We start from the raw sequence: 24,704 nt of genomic DNA, 5'->3' as shown, positions 1-24,704 counted from the left end.
CTATGTCTGCATCTTTATTCCTGTCCTGCCCCAGGACAATTTCCTTTTTCTTTTTTTTAGATACCATATGACCCAGCAATCCCACTACTGGGCATATATCCTGAGAAAACCATAATTCAAAAAGAGACATGTACCACAGTGTTCATTGCAGCTCTATTTACAATAGCCAGGACATGGAAACAACCGAAGTGTCCATTGACAGATGAATGGATAAAGAAGATGTGGCACATACATACAATGAAATATTACTCAACCATAAAAAGAAACAAAATTGAGTTATTTGTAGTGAGGTGGATGGACCTAGAATCTGTCATACAGAGTGAAGTAAGTCAGAAAGAGAAAAACAAATACTGTATGCTAACACATATATATGGAATCTAAAAAAAAGAGAGGTAGATCCTTAATCAACCCTGACCAGTGTACCTCAGCAGTTAACCTCCTGTGCTTGGTTATAAATCTGAGAGTATGTGGATTTCTTACCAGTTAGAGAAGAGTTATAGAAAAAATATTACATTACTAGATTTTTTTAAAGGGATGAAAGCACACTGATTTATATAAAATGTACCCCATTATCATTAGTCAAATCAAACATCAGTTCTGGATTTTCTTTAGATAATACAGTATGTTTTCTTTTTGGGTCTTTAAAGTTAAACATTTTTGCAAAAGGAATGAATGCTCATTATTTATAATAGAGGTTTATATTCTTAAAAGGATGCCTCTTGGCTTCACTGTCTCTGCCCTTCTTTCCTGGTGTCCATAGACAACCATTCACAACTCCTTCAGCTGTTTCCTCTGGTGTTTATTTCCATAGTTCTCAATGATATATGCCAACAGTTATTTTTGTTGTTCAATTTAAGAACTTCTCTTTGACTTCCTGTGTTGGTAGATGGAGATTCAGCTGGGTGAGTTCACCCTCCCTTTCCCTCCTGATGTAGTTATAGCAACACATCTTTAATTCCAGTTCTCACCACTCAGCTCTGTAACTACCCAACTCCCAGGGTCCCAGATGCTTGGGGCGCTGGTCCATGGTTGAGTGAAGCACCACCCTCTCAGGAATCCAACAACAAGCCCCCTTTCCCATGCTCTCAGGGATCACTGGGAGACAAGTAGCTTTTGTTCGTAAAAACTTTTTAAAAGTTTGAATAAACTCCCTTTTACTGTAGCATGGAACTATTAAACGCCTTCTTAAAAGATACTCTTTCTCAAGCTTTCATTTTTGGAAACACCCGCGTTCTGAAGGGGCTACCTTCTGTGCCTCAATCGCCATCTCCTGTTCTTGGCGTCAGCCTGTGATTATTCCAAAATGCCCACGCTCCCCTTGGAATTGGAGCCACATCCAATTCCCCACCTCTGGGGGGCTATCTGCCACACTTCCAGCCAGAGAAGGGGAAAAGATAAAGAGCCAAGTTTCATTTGTAGTTGAGCATCTCACCACAATAGTAGATGACCTTCTTGTGTGGTTATGAAGAGAGACCCCTTCACTTACAGCTGCGGGTCCATGCAGGTTTGTTTAAAACCTAGTTCCATCCCTTTGTAGAAATGCCTCTATACTCCTTCCACACAGGAACATGTAAGTGCAGGGATAAGCAATAGTTAACCAAGGTGATCTGACAACCGAAATTCAATATATTCAGCATTAAGGAATGTGAACGTTTTAATTTAGAATCTCTCTCTCTTTTTTGTGATGGGCTTGGTTTTTTTCCTCTGTTTGGGCTAGAGCTGCTTCTCTTCTGGAACATTTTCTTCTTCAACAATGTGAAGCCCTGTGTCATGTCCTGGGTATGTGGCCCCAGGCTTTCCTGGGGAATACTCAGTCGACAGCACCAAGGGCCTCTACAGAGAGGCCACCGAGACCCAGAGGGAGACCTACAGCCTCCAACGTGGCTGTTTCTAGCCGATTCTCTCCCTCTTGGCATTGCCGATTCAGATTCCAACAGCTTAATCCTCACCGTGACAAGTATGCAGACTGGATTAATTTGAATAAGGCTAACTCTCCCTTTAGTGCCAGAGAACACACGCTCCCCCTTTGCAAGGTGCGTGAGAATCCTGGAACATTGCACACCCCTCGCCTTTGTCCTTATTTTCCCTCCACCATCTTCATCTCTCACACGGGAGCGACCACCTCCGTGGGTCCCTCCTGGAAGTCTGGACGGTGATCTCTTTCTAAGTGCTTTCAGGCAGAGTTTATTGCTCCATTTTCTTGTTTTGTTTTCATAACATTTTGTCCACATCTCTGTAATGGTTCTTTTTAATCCCACACTGTAATTTATTTTCTTATTTTCCAATTCCTCTATCCACTTGAGGGAAAGGCCCATTTATTTTCTTTTCCAGAGTCATTTTATTTTATTGAAGTATAATTGATTTACAATGTTATATTAGTTTCAGGTGCGCAACATAGTAATTCAATATTTTTATAGCTTATACTCCATTTAAAGTTATTAGAAAATAATGGCTGTATTTCCCTGGGCTGTGCAATATATCCTTGTTGCTTATTTATTTTATACACAGCAGTTTGTGTCTCTTAATCCCATACCCCTATCTTGACCCTCCCCTCTTCCCTCTCCGCACTGGTAATGACTAGTTTATCCTCTATACCTGACTCTGTTTCTGTTTTCTTATTTACGTTCATTTAAAAAAATTTTTTTGGATTCCACATATAAGTGATAACATAGAGTATTTGTCTTTCTCTGACTTATTTCACTTAGCATGATACTCTCTAGGTCCATCCATGTTGCTGCAAATGGCAAAATGTCATTCTTTTTTATGGTTGAGTGATATTCCATGGTATATATATACCACATCTTCTTAAGCCAATCATCTGCTGATGGACATTTAGTTTGCTTTCACACCTTTGCTACTGTAAATATTGCTGCTATAAACATTGGGGTGCATGTATCTTTTTGAATTATGGTTTTCATTTTCTTCAGGTAAATACCCAGGAATGGAATTGCTGGATCATATGGTAGCGCTAGTTTTAGTTTTTTTGAGGAACATCCATACTGTTTTCCATAGTGGCTGCACCAATTTACATTTCTACCAACAGTGTACGAGGGTTCCCTTTTCTACACATCCTCACCAACATTTGTTATTGGTAGACATTTTAAAGATAGACATTCTGACACATGTGAGGTGCTATCTCATTATGGCTTTGATTTCCATTTCTCTGATGATTAGTGGTGTTGAGCATTTATTTCACTTGCCTGTTGGCCAGGAAAAGGTTATTTCTTGAATGGTTTTGTGTTTACTATACCTAATGCAGTGCCTGAGTCAAAGCAGAGGCTAAATAAGTGTTTACTGAACAAATGAATGAAAGACTTCTAAGATGGATGCATTGGGAACAGTCTATGATTTATACTCTTCTTTCATGAGAATATATTGCCCAGACTATATTACACTTCAGGAGAGAATAGCTATCGGCCCAAAACTAGCCATAGACTATCAGAGAATTCAACCCAGAGTACTCAGGTATGTTTTTGAGGAATATTGTTCTTCCAGGGACCGAGGGTCTTTCTTCTGTAACTGAGACTGAGAGAACAGAGTAATTGTCTAGATATCTGCTCCTCTTCCACCCAGACAGCATCAGAAACATCTCTTTCTTTATATTGCCAACGACGTTCTCTAGAGAACCAGGGGAAATGTCTTCTCCAAATTTGCCCTTGGAGAACTGAGTGAAACTCTTTTTTGGACACAGAGCAAAAGGAAACAATCTGAGAGATAAGGCAGGCTACCATAAAAAGAAAAGAGGATATTTTCCAAGTAGCCTCTAAAATTTGGAAGATTAGGTCAGTCACCCAGCTTCAAAACTGTAAATAGTATTGCAAGTATTGATTTGTAAATTTGTATAAGTAAAACTGCAGGTAGAAACTGGAAACTGGTGTATCTTATAGACCTTGCGTGTATGAATAACTAGTTTTTGCAACTACTATTTGTCTTACTGTTTAACCATTTGTATTAGTTTCCTAAGGCTGCTCTAACAAATTACCACAAATTTGGTGGCTTAAAACAACAAAAATGTATATTCCCCCACAGTTCTCTTCTCTGCCTGTCTCCTGGCTTCCGGAAGCTGCTGGCAATCTTTGATCTCTTAGCTCATCCCACGCATCTCTGTTCCATCTTCACGTTACCTTCTACTCTGTGAGTCTGTGTCTCGAACTTCTCTCATTTTTCTAATAAGGATACCAGTCATTGAATTTATGGCTCACTCTAAATCCAGGATGAGCTCATCTTGAGACCCTTAGCTTCATTAAAGTTGCAAAGACCCTGTTTCCAAGTACGGTTACATTCACTGATACCAGGGTCAGGACCCAGCCATATCTGTTGGGGGAATACAATTCAATTCACTCCACCAGCTATGGCTTTAAAAAGTGCCTGAATTACATTAAAAACACATGTTAGATTTTGCATATAGTAAGTGTATGTTACAGAAGCGAAGTAAACTCAAAAATTGAGGTATCAATACTTGTCTGGAAAATTTTGGTAAAATAGTCAATTTTGATTCATGTGGTTGAATATTTTAGGCCAAACATATTTTGAAAACTTGTATGATGCTTTGGGCAGATTCTCTTAGTTTTAAAAGACATGGAGTTGAGAAAACGATAAGATAATAGCTTGGCCAAGAGAGACTCATTATACAAGAACAGAGAGGCAAGGCTTTCAGGCTCAAAAATATTCCAAAGGTCTGGTAACTTGTGAAAATGACTTGTGCTGTTGTAAAATTAATTACTTGACCGTGGATGTGTTTTTATTTATTATAGTCTAGAATTTGTACTTTAATCTATAATTCTTCAATTTAAAATATTAATTGGAGTGGGTTATTTAGTGGACATTTATTGAACTCTAGATATTCAGTTATGAGAAAAACAATAGATGTATTTTGCTCTTCTTACTAGCTTCTGTTGGTCAGTGATACTTATGATTGAATAAGATTTTGATCACTTTAGTCTCAATTACTCTTTTTTTAAAAAATATTTTCACATAATCACTTGTGAAATTTATTTTATTTTTTGGCTGTGCCATGCATCATGCGGGATCTTCCCTGATCAGGGATCAAACCCATACCCCCTGCATTGGGAGCAAGGAGTCTTACCCACTGGACTGCCAAGGAAGTCCCTCAATTACTCTCAGTAATTTATTTGGTCTGTGATGGATCAGTCTATTAAACTTCCATTAGCAATGGAGAACTGTATTTACATTTTAAAAAACATAACACTATAATTTATGATACTTCTTCCATACAGTGGAAGATTTGATGAATTCTTCTAAAACATGCTTTGCTTGGTTATGGAATAAAAAATGTTTTAAGCAAAATACATAGTTAAGTTCTTATTATTAAAAAGAGAATAAAGTGTAATTGCTAGTTAAGGAAATTGTACAATAATGAGTCATTGTTTGAATAATTTGTTTTTATGAAAGTGGTGAATAAGAAATATTTTAAAATATTAATGACCAAGGCAGTAAAAAAGATCATGGTAAGCAGTTTTGGCTCTTTTTATTAACTAAAACACATGGCATATTTACTGCTTTGTAAAGAAATCCATGGAGCACTTGGTATCTTGAGTTTCTTAACCATCTGGGCAATTTTGGATTAGAAAATATGATAAAAAGTAAAATCAGAGACAGTGAAGTTGGAACAAATATAGTAGAGAAAGAAAGGAGAATCATAGAAGTGAGTGTAAACAGTCATCAAGAAGAAGTAGGGATGTGTGTGTGTGTGTGTGTGTGTGTGTGTGTGTAGGAAATGGATGATTGAATTTATTGCCGGCTAAAGATAAAGTATAAATATTCTTCCTTCTTACTGATTAATTTTTCTCTTCTCCGGTTTTTAACACATTCTAAAGAGTGCTCATATTAATTATTGAAAGCAATATTTGTGCGATTAGACTGAATTAAAAGTTATAATAATATGGTTAAACAGTGTGGTAAGAGCCAACTTTAGTAGAACAGAGGAAAACTCATTACTTTTATTTTATTTTTCACTTTAAATATTGTACCAATATATTCTGGACTCCAGGGTTTCTGATGAGTAATCCCTGGCCTAAAACTTTCTTTTCTCCCAGTATTTAATGGATTGTTTTGTTTCTGGCTGCCTTCAAAGTTTTCTTGTTATCTTTGGTCTTCAGCAGTTTGACTATGATGTGTCTATGTGTGATTTTCTCCATAGTTATTATGCTTGGATTTCATTGAGCTTCTTGTAAATTTATATACATCATATACTTTTGATATTATTATATACACCTGATGCCAGGTTCATGTTTTTAACTTTTTAAAAATTTCTTTCCTTTCTATTGATCTCTCTTTAAATTTAATATATTTTTCTTCTGTTAACTAAATTATGTTACTAAGCCCATCTAACACTTTTTATTTTTAAAATTTTAGGTGCTGTTTATTTCTGGTTTAATTTTTTTGTTCTTTTCATATTTTCTATTTCTGTGATGAGTTTTTTATGTTTTAAATTTATTGTCTTGTGTTCCCAACATCTAGGTTATCTCAGGATTAGTCACGTTAATTGCTATTTTTCTTCTTCTTGAGTATTGGTCAAATTATCCTAGTTCTTTGTATATCAGGTAATTTTGTATTTCTTCTTGGATATTGTGAACATTATTTTGTGGGTACTGGGTTTGCTTTGGATTACTTTCCTTAGACTTTCCAGTGAGAAAGACCTTACTATCAGTGATTTACTTTCCCTCACTGTGAATGCAGATGCCCTATAGACAAAGCCACCAAAATGAGAAACTTAAACTAACTCAGGCAGTTTTCGCAAGGAAAATTCATTACTTTTAAATATCTAGTTTAGAGAGAGAGAAATTGCAGGAAAACACAGCCTACCGTATTGGGAAAGTTGGAGTAAGAAACCTGGAAAATGATATCTACCTGACAGTTTTTCTTTACAGCATGTGGAAAGAAGGATGTATAACAAAGAGACTACAAAGGCCATCTTTCTGTTCCCACCTGGGCCTTTTCTCCATTAAGCAAGAAAAACTCCAAATAACTCCTGGTTAGGTTTCCAAAAAAGAAATAAGTTATGAAAAGGCAGGTTTGTTCATTAAGAAGTAAAGTATAAAGAACATAATTCTTTATACTTATCATGGTGATTTATGAATATAGAAACCAAGAAGCCCTAAGTTAAGCCAGTATGGGAAGAATTAGGAACGCTGGTTCCAACCCAAGAACCCCCTCCCCTAATTCAGTGGGGGAGTGCTGGTAAACCAGCCCACTTCTCTGAGTCTCAGTTATGTCCTTAGTAAAATGAGGGGGTTGGTGCAGATGAGAATATCATAAAATGTGGCTGAATGAAAGTACTAATAAAGTCAAAACTGTGCTCTCAATTTGATCTTTAGGTAGAATAGTGATATCATTAGTGTCACAAACTGTTTTTTAATTATATTCATTTTTTGAGACATTATTCATTGTTTGCAATCGTGTCTGGGTAAGACAATGAATTATCCAAACTTTATTACCATTGTTGGGAAAACAGCTAAAACTTCATGGCTCTCTCATTTAAGGAAGGATTGATACATTTGACTACTTAGAAACAATTGCATGGCAAATAACCATAAACAAATAAAAGAAAAACCACACATTGTGAAGAAAATATTTGTATCTTGTATTTCTAATATTTAAAGAAGGTACTAAAAACAGGAAAGAGAAAGACAAATAGAGACATAAAAATGGGCAAATGATATGACAGTTCACAAGAAGAAGTAAAAATTGAGTTTAATGATCTTTTTTTTCCTTAACATCTGTATTGGAGTATAATTGCTTTACAATGTTGTGTTAGTTTCTGTTGTATAACAAAGTGAAGCAGCTATACATATACCTATATTCCCATATCCCCTCACTCTTGTGTCTCCCTCCCACCCTCCCTATCCCACCCCTCTAGGTGGTCACAAAGCACCGAGCTGATCTCCCTGTGCTATGCGGCTGCTTCCCACTAGCTATCTATTTTACATTTGGTAGTGTATATATGTCGAGTTTAATGATCTTTAAAGATATTTAAAGATCCTCAAACTCACAATAGAAGAAATGCAAATTAAAACTATATCGAGATACTACTTCTCATTTATCAGGTTGGCAACATTTCAGATGTTGGGCAGTACATTCTGTTGGCAAGATTTGATGAACTAGGCACTCTCATATGGTGTGGTGGGAATGCAAAATTGTTACGTTCCCCATAAAAGGAAATTTGGCAGTATTTTTCCAAATTACATATTCATTTATTCTCTGATGCAACATTCCAATTTCTAGGAATATAATCCAAGAACACATTAGTATAAATAGAACTGGTGTCAGCAAAAGATTATTTATAGTGTTATTTGTATATACAATATGTGTGATGTATGTGTAATATAGTAAAGAATTACATATTTATAAGTAAATATATACAAATGCAAATGCATATATATGTAATAATAGTAGAGAAAAAACAAACACAACCCAAATGTGTAGTACAACTCACAATGGAATACTAGGTAGACATGTAAAAGAATGGGGAAAATCCTCTACACAGCAATGTGGTGTGGATTCCAAGATACATTCTTAAGTGAATAAAGCAAGGTGCAGAATGACACCTTTAAGACATATCATCTTTTGTGTAGGAAAGGGGGAGAGTGTGCATGTGTGTGTATATTTGTTTATCTGCAAAAAGAAATACTGAAAGGATTTGCTAAAAATTTAACATGGTAAATTTTTACATGGTACTGCCTATGGTAGGGGGGAAGAAGGTCAATAAGGGAGAGATGGAAATAAGATTTTATTTATGTTTGGTTAAATTTATATTTAGTTATAAATTTTCAACTTCAGAGTGTGTAAGTATATGTATATTCACAAAATAAAAATTAAAAAAGCACTATTTAAGCATTAAAAATACACTAAAATGAATGAGTCTAAACGCATTGCAAGTTGGAGACAAAACCATTTAAAGAAAAGTGTGATTACGAGAGACTTCAGAGCTCACTAGTTTGCTTATACATACAAAGTATATTCTATGTGTTATAAGGTCATATATATATATATATTTTTTAACATCTTTATTGGAGTATAATTGCTTTACATTGGTGTGTTAGTTTCAGCTGTATAACAAACTGAATCAGCTACACATATACATATATCCCCATATCCTCTCCCTCTTGCGTCTCCCTCCCACCCTCCCTATCCCACCCCTCCAGGTGGTCACAAAGCACCGAGCTGATCTCCCTGTGCAATGCAGCTGCTTCCCACTAGCTATCTATTTTACATTTGGTAGTGTATATGTGTCCATGACACTCTCTCACTTCATCCCAGCTTACCCTTCCCCACCCGATATCTTCAAGTCCATTCTCTACGTTCTTTATTCCTGTCCTGCTTCTAAGTTCTTCAGAAGCATTTTGTTTTTTTAGATTCCATATATATGTGTTAGCATATGGTATTTGTTTTTCTCTTTCTGACTTCACTCTGTATGACAGTCTCTAGGTCCATCCACCTCACTACAAAAAACTCAAATTTTGTTTCTTCTTATGGCTGAGTAATATTCCATTGTATATATGTGCCACATCTTCTTTATCCATTCATCTGTCAATGGACACTTAGGTTGCTTCCATGTCCTGACTATTGTAAACATTGCTGCAATGAACATTGTGGTACATGTCTCATTTTGAATTATGGTTTTCTCAGGGTATATGCCCAGTAGTGGGATTGGTGGGTCGTATGCTGGGATTCCTTTTAGATTTTTAAGGAACCTCCATACTGTTCTCCATAGTGGCTGTATCAATTTACATTCCCACCAACAGTGCAAGAGGGTTCCCTTTTCTCCACACCCTCTCCAGCACTTATTGTTTGTAGATTTTTTGATGATGGCCATTCTGACTCGTGTGAGGTGATACCTCATTGTAGTTTTGATTTGCATTTCTCTAATGATTAGTGATGTTGAGCATCCTTTCATATGTTTGTTGGTAAACTGTATATCTTCTTTGGAGAAGTGTCTATTTAGGTCTTCTGCCCATTTTTGGATTGGGTTGTTTGTTTTTTTGATATTGAGCTTCACGAGCTGCTTGTATATTTTGGAGATTAATCCTTTGTCAGTTGCTTCATTTGCAAATATTTTCTCCCATTCTGAGGGTTATCTTTTTGTGTTATTTATGGTTTCCTTTGCTGTGCAAAAGCTTTTAAGTTTCATTAGGTCCCATTTGTTTATTTTTGTTTTTATTTCCATTTCTCTAGGAGCTGGGTCAAAAAAGATCTTGCTGTGATTTATGTCATAGAGTGTTCTGCCTGTGTTTTCCTCTAAGAGTTTTACAGTATCTGGCCTTACATTTAGGTCTTTAACCCATTTTGAGTTTATTTCTGTGTATGGTGTTAGGGAGTGTTCTAATTTCATTCTTTTACATGTAGCTGTCCAGTTTTCCCAGCACCACTTATTGAAGAGGCTGTCTTTTTCCATTGTATATTCTTGCCTCCTTTATCAAAGATAAGGTGACCATATGTGCGTGGGTTTATCTCTGGGTTTTCTATCCTGTTCCATTGATCTATATTTCTGTTCTTGTGCCAGTACCATACTGTCTTGATTACTGTAGCCTTTTAGTTTAGTCTGAGGTCAGGGAGCCAGATTTCTCCAGCTCCATTTTTCTTTCTCAAGACTGCCTTGGCCATTCAGGGTCTTTTTTGTTTTCATACAAATTGTGAAATTTTTTGTTCTAGTTCTGTGAAAATGCCAGTGGTAGTTTGATAGAGATTGCATCGAATCTGTAGATTGCTTTGGGTAGTATAGTCATTTTCACAATGTTGATTCTTCCAGTCCAAGAACATGGTATATCTCTCCATCTGTTTGTATCATCTTTACTTTCTTTCATCAGTGTTCTATAGTTTTCTGCATATAGGTCTTTTGTGTCCTTAGATAGGTTTATTCCTAGGTATTTTATTCTTTTTGTTGCAATGGTAAATGGGAGTGTTTCCTTAATTTCTCTTTCAGATTTTTCATAATTAGTGTATAGTAATGCCAGAGATTTCTGCGCATTAATTTTATATCCTGCTATGTTACCAAATTCATTGATTAGCTCTAGTAGTTTTCTGGTAGCATCTTTATGATTCTCTATGTATAATATCATGTCATCTGCAAACAGTGACAGTTTTACTTCTTCTTTTCCGATTTGGATTCCTGTTTTTCTTTTTCTTCTCTGATTGCTGTGGCTAAAACTTCCAAAACTATGTTGAATAATAGTGGTGAGAGTGGGCAACCTTGTCCTCTTCCTGATCTTAGTGGAAATGGTTTGAGTTTTTCACCATTGCGAACAATGTTGGCTGTGGGTTTGTCATATATGGCCTTTATTATGTTGAGGTAAGTTCCCTCTATGCCTACTTTCTGGAGGGTTTTTTTTTTTATCATAACTGGGTGTTGAATTTTGTTGAAATCTTTCTCTGCATCTATTGAGATGATCATATGGTCTTCATCCTTCTAATTAATTAATATGGTGTATCACATGGATTGATTTCCGTATATTGAAGAATCTTTGCATTCCTGGGATAAACCCCACTAGATCACGGTGTATGATCCTTTTAGTGTGCTGTTGGATTGTGTTTGCTAGTATTTTGTTGAGGATTTTTGCATCTATGTTCATCAGTGATATTGGCCTGTAGTTTTCTTTTTTTGTGATATCTTTGTCTGGTTTTGTGTCAGGGTGATGGTGGCCTCGTAGAATGAGTTTGGGAGTGCTCCTCCCTTTGCTATATTTTGGAAGAGGTTGAGAAGAATAGGTGTTAGCTCTTCTCTAAATGTTTGATAGAATTTGCCTGTGAAACCACCTGGTCCTGGGTTTTTGTGTGTTGGAAGATTTTTAATCACAGTTTCAATTTCAGTGCTTGTGATTGGTCTCTTTATATTTTCTCTTTCTTCCTGGTTCAGTCTCGGAAAGTTGTGCTTTTCTAAGAATTTGTCCATTTCTTCCAGGTTGTCCATTTTATTGGCACATAGTTGCTTGTAGTAGCCTCTTATTTTCCTTTGTATTTGTGCAGCGTCAGTTGTTCCTTCTCCTTTTTCATTTCTAATTCTATTGATTTGAGTCTTCTCCCTTTTTTCTTGATGAGTCTGGCTAATGGTTTGTCAATTTTGTTTATCTTCTCACAGAACCAGCTTTTAGTTTTATTGATCTTTGCTATCATTTTCGTCATTTCTTTTTCATTTATTTCTGCTCTGATCTTTATGACTTCTTTCCTTCTGCTGACTTTGGGGGATTTTTTGTTCTTCTTTCTCTAATTGCTTTAGGTTTAAGGTTAGGTTGTTTATTTGAGATGTTTCTTGTTTCTTGAGGTAGGATTGTATTGCTATAAACTTCCCTCTTAGAACCACTTTTGCTGCATCCCATAGGTTTAGTTTGTTGTGTTTTCATTGTCATTTGTTCCTAGGTATTTTCTGATTTCCTGTTTGATTTCTTCAGTGATCCTTTGGTTATTAAGTAGTGTATTGATTAGCCTCCATGTGTTTGTATTTTTTACAGTTTTTATCCTGTAATTGATACCTAGTCTCATAGCATTGTGGTCGAAAAAGATACTTGATATGATTTCAATTTTCTTAACTTTACCAAAGCTTGATTTGTGACCCAAGATATGATCTATCCTGGAGAATGTTCCATGAGCACTTGAGAAGAAAGTGTATTCTGTTGTTTTTGGATGGAATGTCCTATAAATATCAATTAAGTCCATCTTGTTTAAAGTGTCATTTAAAGCTTGTGTTTCCTTATTTATTTTCATTTTGGATGAGCTGTCCATTGGTGAAAATGGGGTGTTAAAGTCCCCTACTATGATTGCGTTACTGTCGATTTCCCCTTTTATGGCTGTTAGCATTGCCTTATGTATTGAGGTGCTCCTTTGTTGGGTGCATAAATATTTACAATTGTTATATCGTCTTCTTGGATTGATCCCTTGATCATTATGTAGTGTCCCTCTTTGTCTCTTGTAGTAGTCTTTATTTTAAGGTCTATTTTGTCTGATATGAGAATTGCTACTCCAGCTTTCTTTTGATTTCCATTTTCATGGAGTATCGTTTTCCATCCCCTCACTTTCAGTTTGTATGTGTCCCTAAGTCTGAAGTGGGTCTCTTGTAGACAGCATATATATGGGTTTTGTTTTTGTCTCCACTAAGCCAGCCTGTGTCTTTTGGTTGGAGCATCTAATCCATTTACATTTAAGGTAATTATCGATATGTATGTTCCTATTATCGTTTTCTTAATTGTTTTAGGTTTATTATTGTAGGGCTTTTCCTCCTCTTGTGTTTCCTGCCTAGAGAAGTTCTTTTAGCATTTGTTGTAAAGCTGGTTTGGTGGTGCTGAATTCTCTTAGCTTTTGCTTGTCTGTAAAGGTTTTAATTTCTCCGTCAAATCTGAGTGAGATCATGCTGGGTAGAGTAATCTTGATTGTAGGTTTTTCCATTTCATCACTTTAAATATGTCTGCCACAACCTTCTGGCTTGCAGAGTTTCTGCTGAGAAATCAGCTGTTAACCTTATGGGGATTCCCTTGTATGTTATTTGTTGCCTTTCCCTTGCTGCTTTTAATATTTTTTCTTTGTATTTAATTTTTGATAGTTTGATTAATGTGTCTTGGCATGTTTCTCCTTGGATTTTTCCTGTATGGGACTCTCTGTGCTTCCTGGACTTGACTGACGGTGTGATGGTGCTGGTGTGATGAATTGGGAGATTGGGATTGACATATACACTAATAGTATAAAATGGATAACTAATAAGAACCTGCTGTATAAAAAAAAATATAAAAGGTTGGTTTTCAAAGTCCAAGGATTTCTAATGTTAGTTCATTTCACTTAAAATCTAAATGGAAAAAGAGTAAGTGATGCTTTTTAAATAGGCAATACCAAAGATGCCTGCAAAGTCAATTTCTCCAATTTGTAATCATTTTATTATTTCATAGCATAGTTAACTAAATGGAGAATAGTTTTTCATATCCAGCTTTTCTATTAATATCCAGCATACCTTCTTATTTTCTGTGTACTTAGCTTATCTTTATACATGCAGAGCAGTTTCTTTCTTACCTTTGCTCAGCCAAGCAAGATAAGAGGCTATAATTATAGAGAAATGTATCCTTTGTAGAGTCAAAATATTTCCTGAATAATTTTTTTTTGTTCAGAAAATTGATACGACTACAATGGAAGCCAAATTTACTTTTACCTTTGCCAAATTATTTATCAAAATTTCAAAGGCCATGCTGGGCTACAGAGATGTGGGAATAAAGTTGATTTCTTGCTAAAATATTATAGCTTACATCTAAGATAAACATATAAAATTTATTGACTTGGAGGAAATTTTAGTACCAGTAAAGTATGTTTTTTGTTTAGTTAAAGTTATGATTATAACAGAATACTCACATATTTTTACATCTCATTATACTTATTGCCAGGACTCCAGAAGTGATTAGGCAATTGCTTTTCCTTATTCTCCTTATTTACTTACTCTTTTTTACTGAGCACTATTATCTCCAACAAAGAACTTCCTGGCAAATCCAGCAGGAACAGAATTCCAACTGTACCTATGTGCAGGTTATCCAGATGACTTTTTTTAAACTTCTCATTTATTTACTTTGTTTCTTATATGTTCTTATGATGTTAATATTGTAGATCAGAATTCATGCTTAGTGGTCATAAGACTCATAAAAAATTTTGGATTGTTTTATTACTAGAGACCAACTTTTTATTTACCATCAATCTTGAACCCAGACAATTTTGTGACTTAGGATTTTTCTGAAAAGTTCGTTTAAACACAATGTCTATCTTATTTTATGGGAATTGTCAACCAAGTAACATAAAATATTAGTGCAATCTCTCTTTTTGAAAAATGTGAAATAATGTGTATTATGTATAGCACATAAAAACAAAGAATATTTCAAGGCTGGTCTGGCAAGTGACTTGCAAACTGTTTACACTATTGTCACATGGCACCACTTCAGCTGATAAATAGAAATGTCCATCCCTAGGTCAGCGTCTTGGGGACCCAGCTATTGTTCATGGAATGGGGACTTGTTTGAGGGGTTGTGGTGATCTCTTTGCTGTTATTTTACCATTCACTGTTATCACGATTGAAAATATTTTTAGATGACATGAAAAGGTATCCAAATACTGTTTAAGTGGTGGTACTTCTTTTAGTGCTGAAAAACAAGCTTTAAAATCAGTAACTTTGGAAAGTAAGTTAGAAGTGATGAAATACTATGAAGAATTCCTCATAATTATCATTATATGTTAGGCATATTTTTGGAGACCTCTACAAAAATATTAGAGGTAATATTGCTAAATTAAAAGGAAACATTAAAGCAAAAAAACCAAAAAAGCACATTTGTTGTAAATTATTCATTTTAGGTAGATATTATCCACCCCCACCCCCCAATTCTCAATTTGGAAAAACTAGGTTTGGATTATCAAAGTTTTGAAATATGCCAAGTCTTCAGCAGCTTGTTGCTTATGTGAAATGCCACTTTCCCAATACCAGAACAGTTTCAAGAGAAAAACAAATACCGTATAATATAGCTTAGATGTGGTATCTAGAAAAATGGTACAGATGAACTCACTGGCAAAGCAGAAATTGGGTCACAGACGCAGAGAACAAACTTATAGTTACCAAGGGGGGAAGGGGGGTGGTGGGATAAATTAGGATATTGGGATTGACATATACACTCTACTATGTATAAAATAGATAACTAATGAGAACCTGCTGAATAGCACAGGGAACTTGACTCAATACTGTGTAATGACCTATACGGGAAAAGAATCTAAAAAAGAGAGGATATATGTATACATATAACTGATTCACTTTGCTGTACAGCAGAAACTAACACAACATTGTAAAGCAACTATACTCCAATTAAAATTAATAAAAAATAAATAAAAGTTGGGAAAAGGTTGCTTGAAAGGTGGAAATTTGGAGGTAGGAAAGAGGAGGGAATGAGGGTGGTTTGAGCAGACCAGTGTTCGATAACTTTCTGCCTTCACAACTATCCTGTTAGTGTTTCCATTTCTAATACCTGCTCTGACGGAAAAAAATTGACTCAGAGACTAGGTCAGTGGACCTAGAAGAGAGATCAAGTAAAGATGGGAAAAAAGAGAGCTCCTAACCCTGAGTGCTTTTGCACCGAGGAAGCATACACAGAATCTTAAAGAAACTAAGAAGATAGATCTCTCTACATTCCCTTTCATCTTCTTAACTTTTGTACTCTAAGCCCTAGTTATCTCATCAGCATGTCTCTTCAACCAGCTAATTCCCCATTTAGCAAGATTTTTGTCAAGCCCTTTAAACATGCTATTGTTGACGTGTTTGTGCATGGACAATTTAGCTATTAAAAATGGTAAGCAGTTTTCCCAATACATTCCAGACCATATTCATTAGGGGCTGACACCCAGGTCCTGTCTGATGACTATAATACTTACAAAATATATGCCTAAGGACCACTAATAAATTTTTGGAAATGCGTAATAAACATGAAAATTTAATTTCCTAAATTATTAATATAGCCTATGAATGTTAAAGAAGTGTTGAAATAAATTACGCCTTATGTGTTGGATACCCTTGGAGATCTGATTTAATTTAATTCTGTGTAGCAGTGGGGTTTCTTGGAGACACCTTCTAGACTCATCTCTCATTTTGTATTAGTACATTGCTTAGTTTGATTTCCCCCAAGAAATGAACCTTTGGGGGAGATCCAAGCCAATGAAGTGGGAAAGAGGGAGAGAGAAAGAAGAAACGCCAAAAGAGTCTGTGTAATGAGCAGGCTATTGCTGTGTGCAGTTGGGGTTCAGCCTTGTGGGAAATGCTTTCAGAAACTATATGGAACACCCCTGGCCTGTCCCTTTGGAGGATAGGAAGTTTGGCACATTTACCCACCAAATCTCATCCCCTGTTGTTTGAAGGTGGTCCTTGTGATCTTAACTCTTCAGGCCTCCAGTACTTCCTGGTCCTGTAACGGTCAAAAATCAACCTCAAACATAGAAGAGAGACAGACCCTTGAGGTAGGAAGTTAGCTTCCCAGGTGTGTGGACCTCAGCTTCAGGTGCACTCATGGGGGCTGAGGGGAGAGGCGTCGACATCACATGCTACATGCATAATGCTAGTATTGGGTCAGAAAAACCTTACAGATAAGTGGTGTTCCTTCACACACACATTACCAGAAACAGTCTCATCCATTTCCTTGCATAGATTTCCCTTTAGATTGATTGCTTTCCCCTGCCAACGTGGCCTCAAGTCATTAAAATGATTTTCCATGGTATTTCTCGACATTTTCTAAGTGTTTTGGTCTTAGAATTCCTTTTCAGGCGAAAAGTTTCCAAAACGTATGCAACATCAGGTCCTAAAAATGTAATATAGCAAGAGTTTTTTCTGCATTGACAATAGAGTGAATTTGCATAGGGTCTTTAAAAGAAAAGATAGATGACAGACTCAATTTTATGAAGCCAAGAAGTCCTTTAGACTGGCATGTAATGCAGAAAAGGAAATCTCTCAGAATGTGTTTATTTTTAACATCTGGATTACTAAAGAGTGACTTAATCTTTATTTTATGTGTTATGTGCCAATTCAATGACTCAAAATGTGCATTAATAGGCAGTGAGATGGCAGTGATGGGAAAATTGGTATCTTTACTGTCTTAATTGGGTTCCATCTTTAACAGCAAAGGCTCTTCTCAAATCTGATTTGTTTATTGGAAAAATAATGTTTGTGAAATCTTTTGGCTACTAAATATTTGGAGTTATTTATTAAGGATAATAAAACAAATTGACCCTTTAGATTTTGTTCTGTTTTTATGTTTTTTTCCACTGAAATGAAAAAAAAAAAACAGTCAGTTCTTGGCTATACTCTGTGGTATAAGGAATAATCACTGGAGACAGAATACATTCTCTCACACTTATTCCATCTCTGTAGCAGGACACTGAGATGACCTGTCACACACCAAGCCTGGACCTCTCTCTTCCCTTCAGTGCATCTTTTCTAAAGAAGTTACTTAGCCAAACTCCTTACCTCTGTTTTTTTTTCCCATTACTATTCACATATATATAAATAATTATTTATACCGTTGCTAGATCTAATTCCTTACCTGTTTTTTTTAATCAAATTATCATCATATTTAAGAAGATGAATACTACCTCAAGCCATACATGATCTATATGATTTTACCTCGCCTATCACCCAGACTATGTGCCATATAAGATTCTGGCCATTCTCTTTTCAGACTTTTCACGTTGCAGGCTTACACATGCCTCTCTTTGCCTTGTATCATTCTGCTTCTAAAATCTAAAAGAAGCATCTTCTTCTTCTCTCTGAAGTTTCAGCCTAAGTTCTGTATTTTCATTGATATCTTCTGATAGCAGCCCACACAGACTTCTCCTCCTTTAACTCCTTTCTTGTTTCTTGTGTACTGTGTATACTCTACAAGAAGCATCGTGTACTTTTCCTATTTGCTAGTGGTTCAAGTGAGAAACTTCAGAACAATGATCCTCAAATTTTAATGTGCATGACAGTTAGTTGGGGAGCTTGATACAAAAGTAGATTCTAGAGTTCCCTCAGATACTTCTGTTGAAGACACTTGTGGATCGTGCCCTGAGAAATCGTGCCCTGTTTTAATTTTTCCTTAACATGGAAAACTATAATTTACTCATCGTTTTTAGGATACATAAACTATTGCATTATCTTCTCATCCTCCCTGAGTTGGTTGATTAGTTGATAAAGACCAATCTTGACCCCTGCAGGTGAACAACTTAGCCTTGACCCTGAGGTGGTTTTGGAATCTCGGAGACACTGATGATCAGGAGTGAAAACTACTGGCTTCCAGATAAACTAGATGCCTCCTTGGATTATAGAAAATGATGTCATTTTAGAGTCGACTCTATCCACTGTCAAATAGATTTCAACAGATGTGTTGAAACATTTCTTCTTTCTCTCCTGTAATATGTTACCTTTATCTCTAGATGACAAGTGTCCCATCCTGGATGGGAGTAAATTCCTCTAACCAAGACTATTCCTATCTTGTTGGTCCAAGGTTCCATTTCATAAAAATAGCCCTCCAGCAAGACAGCTCAAACTAGCTGAAGGAAAACAACGACATTTAAGGGCAAAATCTTTAAAATGCAAAAAACAGGAAACTATAAAATCAGGCTGGTTTTCCACTTAATAGACTCAAAGCAAACATTCAATATGTGCTTAATAGATTCTGGTCTGTTTATTTCTACTTTCTATTACGAAAACTTGGTTAAAATCTACTACAGCATATTTCTTTAAAATAACTATTTCAGATGATCTGTTCTTCAGGGCTATATATAAACTTCAATTCTAACTTTAGTTCCTCCCGTCAGCAAGTCACAAGAGGCATACAACCACCCGGTAGCCTTTTTTCTTCTGATCTTTAAATCAGAACTCACAGCTTAAGGTTTTTATAGTAAATTAAACCCTTTTTATATAAGTTTTCTCAAATTCCTCTGTTTCCTTCTAGTAGGTAGTAGTACCATAACTTAATGATTTAAGTTTGTTTTTTTCCATTTCTCTTATTATGTGGTCCTATAGATTATATTGTTATCCCTAACTAAGGCATCTAAAAAATAAAAATTTAAAGTTATATGGTATAATTTCTATTCAGATGAAAGAAAGAAATCAGTGATCCATTTCAAGATGGAATTTATTTAAGAAAGAAAAGCACGATGGTCTGCATCAGTTAAAATATGTATAAACCTGCTTCATGTATAATTGTGGAGTAAGAGAAGGGAAACAAGGACCTATAATGTTTGTTCCAGGTACTGAATGCGAATTGCAGCATGGGAGAAATCAGTTCAGTTCTATGCTTCGTGAACGTTGTGGCACGCTGAGTAGGATGGTCTGGTAATAGTTACGGAGTCATTTATTCATGAAGCGGGAGCAGAGGGGTGAGAGTGTGGTTATTGGTTGTCAGAATGGGTGAGAGTGTGGTTATTGGTTGTCAGAATACACAAAAGGAGAATTAATAGTGAGATTTACATAAAGAAAGGCTAACTTTATACCAGCCCCTCCAGGGAAAGAGAAGTTAAGAAGGGAAATGGAACAGGGTCAAAAGGGAATTTAAAATATTAACCTATTTAGCAACTACACCAAGATTGATTTGAGAATTTACCAAGCTTGTCTAAGCAGATGTTATCTAATCAGTACGAAGTTGTATAACATTCTAAATGGCATTCTTGTTAACGTGTATTGATAATTAGGATAATTTTTGCAGGGCTATTATACACTGTATATTTTTATTAAAAGTTGAAGATAAGGCTTGATTTCTCTCATTATAGGTTTATTTCCATTCAGTTCAACAAAAGATGACAAAATTACTATTGGGTTCCAGGTACTGTACTGTTATTACAAATACAAAACACTGCTGATGAAAATTGACAGACCTGAATAAATGGGGAGATTTACCATGTTCATGGATCAGAGATTCAATATTGTTAAGATGTAATTTCCCCCACCCGCCAAATGATCAAGAGATCCAAGGCAGTTTCAATCAAAACCCCAGGAGACATTTTTTGTAGAAATTGACAGGTTGATTCTAAAATTCATATTGAAATGTAAAGGAAGAGAATAGATCAAACCATGTTGGAAAGAATAATAAAGTTGAAAGACATAAACTACCTGACTTTAAAACTCTTATAAATCTATAGGAATCAAGACACTGTAGTCATGGTGTGAAATAGACCTATCAATGGAACTTAATAAAGAGTCCAGAAATGGACTCACATATAATAGTTATTTGAGGGTTGACAAAGGTAACAAGGGAAATTCAATGGAGAAAAAAATAGTCTTTTCAACAAATGGTGTTGGAACAATGGGACGTCTATGTGCAGATGAATGAACTTTGATTCATACCTGGTACAGTATACAGACGTTAGCTCAAAATGAGTTATAGACCTAAATATGAAAGCTAAACCTGTAAAATTTCTAGGAAGAGATCTTGTGATCTTGGATTTTTTAGCTATGACACCACAAGATGGAGACCAAATTTGATTTTGAATTAACAAAATATCCAGTTCTAAAATATCCAGTTTTAAAAGCTTTACCCAGATATATGTTTTCCAGAAAGTAAAAAAAAATCCCTTTGCATTTTGGAGAATAACAAGTGATTTCAGAGGTGGCAAAAGAGCTTGGGTGGTGCTCATATTCTGGGTGCTTCACGAAACTGGCCAAGAAATGGCAGAAAAGAATCAAAGATATTTTCTATTATGACAACCAGAATCCAGTGAATATGTAGCTGTGACTCTGAGTCCCTGAGTAACTTAAAGAAATATATAGACTCTTCAGTGGGAAGACCAAAAGATTTTGTCTCATGAAAGCCCGATGACATGGGAGTCACACCAGGTCCCAGTTTCATTCTGACTCAGAGAAACAGGCTGTCACAAAGATTTTATAAGCTTAAAAATTAAAAAAGTCCCTTCCCATCACACATCTAAACACAAACGTCTGGGACAGGAGAGGGGTGGGGTGGGATACTTAGAAGAGAACAGCAAAGCCAAGTAGCAGTGTCACAGGTTGCTGTGGCATCTCCATCTGCAGACCCCATATTATCCAATTTTAGCAGAAGGAAGCAAAAAGATTCTACAGACAAAAGACACAGGATGTGAGCAAGGATACTCTAAAATAATTAGCTTGAAAAGTTGAAGAAACAAAGGGAATCTAACGGCAAGATGTTTGGTGTTCTAGCCCAGGGGAGGAGAAGCAAGATAGCTCGTCATCACTTGGGGATGATGAATATCCCCCGACGTCAGCAGGATCCCTAAATGAATTCAAACACATCATCACTCAGTATTTGAACTAATCTTTTATGGAGATAAGCTGGCTTATCTGTTATATTACACTCACGGTGAAATCGTTTCCTTACCTTCCAATGCCCTGTGCCGTACTTTTTGCTTGTCAGATTGTCGTTGTCACACAGCAAGGTGATGCGAATTGTCCGTTAGCCTCCTCACAAATTATTATCTAGGGTTGGGCGCATGAGTGTATGTACAGAATACACATGTGTACAGATGTGTACAGAATACTAGAGAAGAGGCAAAGGGAAAAGATGCAGAAAGGAGAGAGACATTAATAACATGCAGATAACTCCGTGATGTATCAGTTAGAACCGCACTGGTCTGTGTGCTGGGTTGAGTAGGTGCTTAAAGCATGTTGCAAAGGGTCCCCCAAAGAATAATCTGGAGACATAGAAGGAAGCCAGATAGTTTTCCCCACACATGCATGTTTTGTTTCATTTAAAAAATACAGTTGACCGTTGAACACCGTGGGGTTCCGGGGGACTCCACCCCCCGACATTTTAACTTTCAGTCACCCTGGGTACCTTGGGCTCCTTGTACCATGGATTCGTGTCATTTATTTTTTGAGCTACATATGGTAAGAAATCCTAATCTCTCAAATGTTTATGTTCCTTAAGGTTGTCAATCTAGCTAGAATTCTCAATCCACTTAGAAGCTTGTCTTGCAGGGGCTAATAGAAAAGAGGAAAAGAAAACAAATGGACTGCATCTAAAGCACTGAAGTTAAAAGTTGTTTTGCGGGGGCCAAAGAAAGGGGAAAAAGGAAACGTTTATACGGTTGATAGAACCTAAAGCCATAAACTTAATGGTGATAGAAGCCATCGGGACTTTTTGGCTCCATAGGAGCTGATGACATCAGTACCTCCAGTTCCATTAACATCTTAGGCTTCATTTTGATTTAATTAACTGAAGTTGATTTATACTTTATCAAACACTGTATTTCCTTAAAAAAGAAACCTAGGCAGGATAAGCGCAAGGGGATACAATGAAAAGTAAGACTTTTTGCTCTTCTGGACCCTCGGTTCCTATCTCCCAGGCAGAGCTGGAAGCTCTCTCTTTTTGTAGCCTGGCAACTTTTACCTTTTGATGCTTGAGTCTAGATATGTTGGCTCTAAGCAGTCTTTGCTCTGATTGTTTTCATAGAGAATGTAAATCAAGTCACTGGTCACGGTGACCCTGCACATGTGACATTTATGCACATTTTATTTTCTCTTTCCTAACAACAGGTGTTGGAGACAATAAAAATTAAGTTGTCTAGAATGTTTCATGTTGAATAACAGTCCACTTTTATGTGAACCATATCCTGCCATGAATGTAAGCATTCTAGAATGAAGGCTTTTTTTTTTTCCTTTGAAGCAAATTGAGAAAAAAGTATTTCTAAGGTCCCCGTCCTGATGGGAGCACTGCATTTTTGGAGTCGTCTTTTTCTTAGTAACACACATGCAAAGCAAAGACTGTGTGCTCTACACATATTTTTATAGGCCTGTTTGTGCTTATACCGCTTTTCTGAAAAATTATGAAATTCTCAAGCAGAATTAAAACCTGAAAAATGTGTAAATCCATTGAAATTTTTGTGCTCGATTAAATTAACAATTAATAAGTATCTGGGCCCAGATCTTGGACTGCTTTGGTTTCAAATACCACCCATATCCTGATGACTGTGAAATTTATACCTTTATTCTCAGACTTTCCAGAATCTCTTCCATCTGACCATCTGTACAGCATCTCTCGTTAGACGTCTAATGGGCATTTTAAAATGTGCAACAGGGACTCTTAATTTTCCTTCCAAAATTCCTCTTCTGATTTTCCCCGTTTTAATTGGTGGCAACATACCCTTCTGGATGCTTAAATCACAAGCCTTACAATCAACCTTGACTCATTTTTCTTTTTCCTCATAAGAAAAAGTTAATCTGGAAACAAAACCCAGTCTTCAAAACACACCTGGATTCTGACCACTTTTCACCCCTTGGAGGGCAGTGTCCTAGTGGCTCCCACACTGCCTTTCATGTGATCAGTGCAGTAGCTTCACTGGTTCGCCCACCTCCACCCTGGGTCTCACGTCTGTTCTCCATACAGCAGCCTGGTCCCGCCCCCTCTCAGAACCTGCGATGCCTCCTTTGGACTCAGCTGGCTTACAAAGCCCTATAAATAAGATCTGCCCTCCCAGAGCTTGACGGCCTCCCAGCTCCATCTCTTCTCTGCCACACCAGCTCCTTGCTGTTTCTCGCACACGCTAAGCACACTTCTGCTAAGGACCAGTGCCCTTGCTATTTTCTGTGCCTGGAAAGTTCTCCCACAGATATCCACCTAAACTGCTACCTCACGTCCTTGCAATCTCTGCTCAGAAAAAGTATGCCCATTCCGGAGCAGTGCCCTCAGGGAAGCCCCGAAGCTGTGGCTTTCCACCAGGTGTCTGTAATCCACTCCTGTCCTCCCGTGCTAATATTGTTTCCAACCAGGCATCATTTTTGCCATAAATTGTGTTGACTAGTGACATAGCTGACATTTCACATTTCCAGGAAAACAGTGTGAGATGGTTAACCCAGGGTCATTTTCCCATGGAAAAGGAGAAAGCTTTTTTTAAAAAAATTTTGATTGTACTGTGATGCATAATAGGTACGAAATGCACATTTGCTGAATGAGCAATGAATGAATGAATGAAGGAGCATGATACCAGAAGGGAAAACGTCAAGACAAGGTCAAGAAAATTAAAAGTCAAACTACAGCCTAGGAAAAAAAAATTTATTTGCAACACATATATCTGATAGAAGACTTATGTCTTTTATCAGAATATATAAACAACTTTACAACCCAATAACAAGAAGTCAAAAGCCCAATTTAAAAACTGGGTAAGAGATTTGAACAGACACTTTATCAAAGAAGACACTGAAGTGGAAACAAACACATGAATAGATGCTAATAGTATTAGCC

General features: G+C 36.5%; 1 long non-coding RNA gene across 1 annotated transcript in view; it reads right to left on the bottom strand.

Moving 5' to 3' along the window:
* The window catches only part of LOC309628373, a 351,833-nt gene extending 329,516 nt beyond the window's left edge, over positions 1-22,317 (bottom strand). The window contains exon 1 of the long non-coding RNA XR_014244463.1: positions 9,285-22,317. This is a non-coding gene — a long non-coding RNA (uncharacterized lncRNA). The remainder of the gene's footprint in view (positions 1-9,284) is intronic.
* Positions 22,318-24,704: the final 2,387 nt, after the last annotated feature.

This window comes from Balaenoptera borealis (genome assembly GCF_965194805.1).
Source record: "Balaenoptera borealis genome assembly, chromosome: 4".
Lineage (NCBI taxonomy): Eukaryota > Metazoa > Chordata > Mammalia > Artiodactyla > Balaenopteridae > Balaenoptera > Balaenoptera borealis.
Note: the sequence above shows the minus strand (reverse complement) of the source record. Positions and strands in the feature narration are given on the sequence as shown.